This window comes from Dipodomys spectabilis, unplaced genomic scaffold (assembly GCF_019054845.1).
Source record: "Dipodomys spectabilis isolate Male_0828 unplaced genomic scaffold, ASM1905484v1 ptg000590l, whole genome shotgun sequence".
Classification (NCBI taxonomy): domain Eukaryota; kingdom Metazoa; phylum Chordata; class Mammalia; order Rodentia; family Heteromyidae; genus Dipodomys; species Dipodomys spectabilis.
Window position 1 is genome coordinate 401,558 of NW_024871267.1, and position 5,083 is coordinate 406,640.

Below are 5,083 nucleotides of genomic sequence, written 5' to 3' on the forward strand. Positions count from 1 at the left end.
GGATTACAGGAGTGAGCCACCAGCGCCCGGCAACACCAATACTTACTGTAAAAATTCATGAATTCCGTGGAATTCTTCCAAGTGAATTGCCTGCATTGGATGTCAAAATGAATTCAAGAGTTTTTGTATACATGTATAATGATTTCTGCAGAGTTTGTGATTTTTTAATCAGAAATAATTTTAACGTATCTGTTGAAATGAGTAGTACAGAAACTAAAGTATTTCTGGTGGTTGTCTGAAAAGGAATATTTTAAAATATTCTATATTCTATGTTTGCATAATGTTCATAATTTATTTTATTCTTTCCTAGATATACTTTGAATTCTATATTATTTTATAATATATAGGTTCATTAATGTGTCCTTTCAGATTGTATTCCATATAGAAAGTTTTAGATTCCTTTTTTGCCTAGTTCCTAATATTATTTTTCTTTGGGATAAAATGACAATTTTGTCTAATTTCAAAAGTTTTGTAAAGTTTATGCTATGTAAACGCCTTTCTGAGGTGAAGATTTAATACACTAATGCCAAAATAAATTTAATTTAAAGGAATTACGTTTGTTGTTACACTTGTTATTTTGTAATCAACTTTTTTTTTTTTTGGGGTCCGGTCTTGGGGCCTGAACTTTGGGCCTGGGCGCTGTTCCTCAGCTCTTCAGCTCAAGGCTAGCGCTCTACCACTGAAGACACAGCGCCACTTCCGGCTTTTTTCTTTTTGCTTATGTGGTGCTGAGGAATCGAACCCAGGGCTTCGAGCATGCAAGGCAAGTGCTCTACCACTGAGTCACCTTCCCAGCCCTGTAATCAACTTTTTAATAACTATTTTTCATTTCTTGCATCTGAAGAATGAAAAATACGTAATACTTCACAAATTTTCATATCATCCTTGTGCAATTGCCATGTTAATCTCCATATTGTAATTTGGGAATACGTGCTGCTGAAGCATGTAGTATCTTCTAAATTTAAGTAGTTAGTGATGCAATCTTTATACAGGCTTATATCCGTGGGTGCCTACTTGGAACAAGGAAATCTTATTGTTCCTAACAATGCTATTATTTCCCTAAAATTCTGTGAATAGGGGAAAAATTACATGTTCAATCGATTGTTCACATTTGCAATTTTTTTTTGTCAATGACAATTTTAAGTCTTTTTCATTTGGAATTTGATCATACTTTCAATAATTTATAGCTAGGTCCAAAGGTGATGGCTTTTTCAAGTACTTATTGATCCAACTGAATTAGGTTTGTGGAGCTAATGGATTCAAAGTAAGCCTTGCTTAAGAGCTACTTATAACATTCTGCAGCTGACATTTTCCCAAATGAGGTCTTACTGGCACAAATGTCTACCTGACCCTTTACTCTTCTCCCATGTAGGAACAGACCAATCAGAATATCTTACCCTGACAGCATAGATTGTTTTACTTGAACAAAACTTAAATGTTACAAGGGATCATAGAGAGATGAACAGTTCAGTCAGAACTGTTCAGACTAGAAGGTATTTTATCAAAATATAATTGTTTATTATATCTAACATTTCAAAAGTAGCTAAAGCCAAGAAGGTGAAAAAATTGATCATATGCGTGATTACTTAATGTCCTGGCCTGTCTACCATCCAACCAGGCAGGAACTTACACCACTGCATTTCTATCACGAAATATTTTCATAGTTGCAGGAGAAGTCCAGATGTTTCTCCTCATTATTAGGCCTTTAATTGGTAATGTTTTAATGGTAAAGCTTTAGGTCCAACTCTATCAAACACTGAGGTAGAGATAATGGAATAATACTTTAAAACAGAGTTGCCTTTGATACTGTAACCACAACAGAACAATGCAAAACATGTGTCTTTTTCTTATATTATATAGTTATATATTTTATATTTATATGTGCTGATTTTATATTTCACACAGTGAAACTTACTAGAATTAGTTGATAATTTCACTAATAAATTAATATTTACTTATTCCAATAAATAGAATAGGAATATAAATAATTAGGTTTAAAATGTATATTAGAATATATAAAGTATCAGAGCAATGTCTTTGGTATAAACTTGTGATACATTCTAACTGTTCTTGGTCTTCTGAATTCACATGGTAAAAAAAAAATGTTGTTTTCCGCTAATCTAAAAGGGATTTTGCTCTGCTTCTCTGTTTATTGTTTTAACTCGCTGGTCCCAAATTGTTTTTCTCCATATTTCTGAAGCATTCCTACTAATTATGCCCAAATTTTGCTGATAAGGTGTCTAACAAATATTATTCTTCTGCATGACACAATGATTCCTAGGATCCCAGGTCCCAGTTATCGGCATCATCAGATAACAGAGGCAAGACTTCTCACCAAGGCCCATGCAACATGCCAACACAAAGTATTTGAAGATCCATCTCAAGTTCTAATTTCCTATATTTAAGGGCCCCAATTCCTTGATATGCAGAAATTAGCAGTAAGCAATTGTGAAATGCAGGGCAACTTAAAATGAAAGATGAGATCACAAAATTTGAGAGTATGTATGACAATTCAAACATTCAACTTACAGATGACCAGCCCATATGAGTGAACAAGTTCACAAAGTGTCATAAGATTATTTTTAATACCCCTATCCTATGATTAATGAAAGATTTTAGTCCTGCATAAGTGAGCCAAAAAGTAGTTCCTGGAAGGATAGATCCATAATTGGTCTACCAAGGCCCAGAAAAATTTACTTAGAGTTCAAATGTAATTCAGAAAAATACTGAGAAGATCCTTAGTGCTTCAAAACACTGGGACTTCAGTACAACATGTTTCAGTGGTATAAAAATGTCACTCTCAAACCAATGATGATCTACATTTAATATTCTGAAAATTATTCCTTTTCAAATTAACTTTTTGAAATCACATTCGCCAAAATAACATTTGACAAGTAGATGATACTTAGTGACATTACAAGTTTTTCAAGTGTAGGGAGCAAGTTACAATAGAGTTGAATCATTTACCCAGCACTAATGCCCAACACGTTCAACCATTCATTAAAGTATAGAAATAGTACCACCCACAATTTGTGTTTTTCAGTAAGGGCCTTCCAGAAATGTTTTAGGTAGATCAGCCTCCCAAATTTCAAACCCAAATATTAGCTAATAAAGTCAATGTCATCATTTAATAAGGTACATTTTAAAAAGTCACAAGTAGTTGTCTTATCATATGTAATAATATGTTTTCCCTATCTGTCTAACATAGGAAGAAATATGACTTAAGTCTTGAATATGGGTACTCATCAGAGATATGACAAACATAAAATCTGTCTTCTATTTCTATCATATTCCTCTATAGGAATAAATTTTAGTATTCTTCTTTTTCCAAAACTTATAGGTAGTAGAAAATATTATCCCATGTAAAATAAAACAATCACTCCATTGTACAAAGCCATTTATAAAAACTGGTAATTAGGAATACATTCTATGCCAATTTTTTAAATTTCTTTTTGACTAAAGATTAATCTTCCAAATGGATGAGAATAAAATCATGTTTAGGTGCTTCACGTCTCCTGTCTTGCAAATTTGAATGAATTATGGAAATATAAGCTGACATTAGTTCAAGCATATGCAGTATGGAAACTCCATGAAATGTACATAAACCTTTCAAAGTATTAATAGACAGTGTAACAGGATGACTATCAGGAAGTTGAAAACAGAAAGGAATGACATAGAATGAATGAAAAATGAACAAGGGGCAAGTATAGCTAGAATACTCAATCTATACATATGATAAAGGAAGTGGTAAATCTGAAATAAATCTTGGAGAAGGGGTTGGTTGAGAATGATGGAAGGAATGACTCTGATCCAAGAGCATTGGACAATTAGATGGATATATTTAATTGTAACACTTGCACAACCTTTTGAAATTCAGTTTAAAAACACAACAAAAAACAAAAACACACAAAAATCACAACCAATCTGAAATCTCTAGAAAGTATGAATATGACCTCCACAAATTTTAAGCAGTTAATGAAGGAAGGGTCATCTTGGGAAAAGCAAACAAGCTATACAAAGAGAGAAGTTTGGGATGGGGAGAATTTTGAACAGATTTAAATAGACTGTCTAAGGTTATAAATCACCTACATCTGCTGCAAATATTATCTTTCTTCTATGAGTTCTCTGTCTAAACTGGATAATCCAGTCGTGAGACACACTTGATAGCTTGTGAAGACAGAATGGAAGAAACAAGATCAAGAACCCATTACTCCACTGGAGAGAAAACAATCCTCAATGTTTTCTCTAATCTCTCTTCACTACTCTTTCTTCATACTTTTAAGTCAATTGATTTTGAATTATATTTTTCCTTCTTTCTTCTGACAAAGTAATTGGTCAAAGTAATTCCTTAAATATTATTTGCCATTTTCTTCTTTCATGCTGTTTAATTGGCCAAGCAAGTCTATTAAACTTCCCTCTTGCCTTTGGTTGCCCTGAAACTTAATGTAAAACTTTGTCTCCAGAAAACAGTCCAAGAAGCTGTGATCACAAATATTTGGCTGTATTTTTTCTTTTACCTTGAAAGTCTTCTTGTGTCTAAAGTGCCCACAAAAATAAGTACTCCATCACTTTTTGGTTCAATCCATTCTAACCTAAAAGATATATTTTGCTAAGAAGATGGTTAGAGGAAACTGAAAAATACTGCACTTTTATCTTCTATCTTAAGACTCTCCTTAGATACCATATCAGGAACAATGAAGTTATTCTATGCAAAATTATTTCAATAGATGATTTTTCTCTTGGTCTTGCATTTGTTCACCAAGATGTATGGAGGAGAGTAGAGTTAAATCACCTATACCTAGGAAGACAGTGTCTGTTACAAAAGGACAATGCTTCTATGTCCTGCTTCTATGTCCTCCTCTTAGCTCTTGCCTGATTTCCAATTAATCACAGCATTTTGGCTTCAAGTTTAGTGAAGCTGAAGGACTATATGGGCTCCACCACTGTTACATCTTCATGATTTCTCTTTTAAAACTATTTAAGTTGCTTCATTTGGATGTGGAATTTATTTTCATGTCTTCAATCTGTTCTGCATTGTAGTGAGCCAAATAGGCTCTGTAAAATCACTTTTGGTAGTAAAATT

The 5,083-nt window shown here is 33.1% G+C and overlaps 1 pseudogene; it reads right to left on the minus strand.

The window, feature by feature from the left end:
- Window positions 1-848: 848 nt before the first annotated feature.
- Window positions 849-945, minus strand: LOC122100634 (annotated as a pseudogene).
- Between the last annotated feature and the right edge of the window lie 4,138 nt (window positions 946-5,083).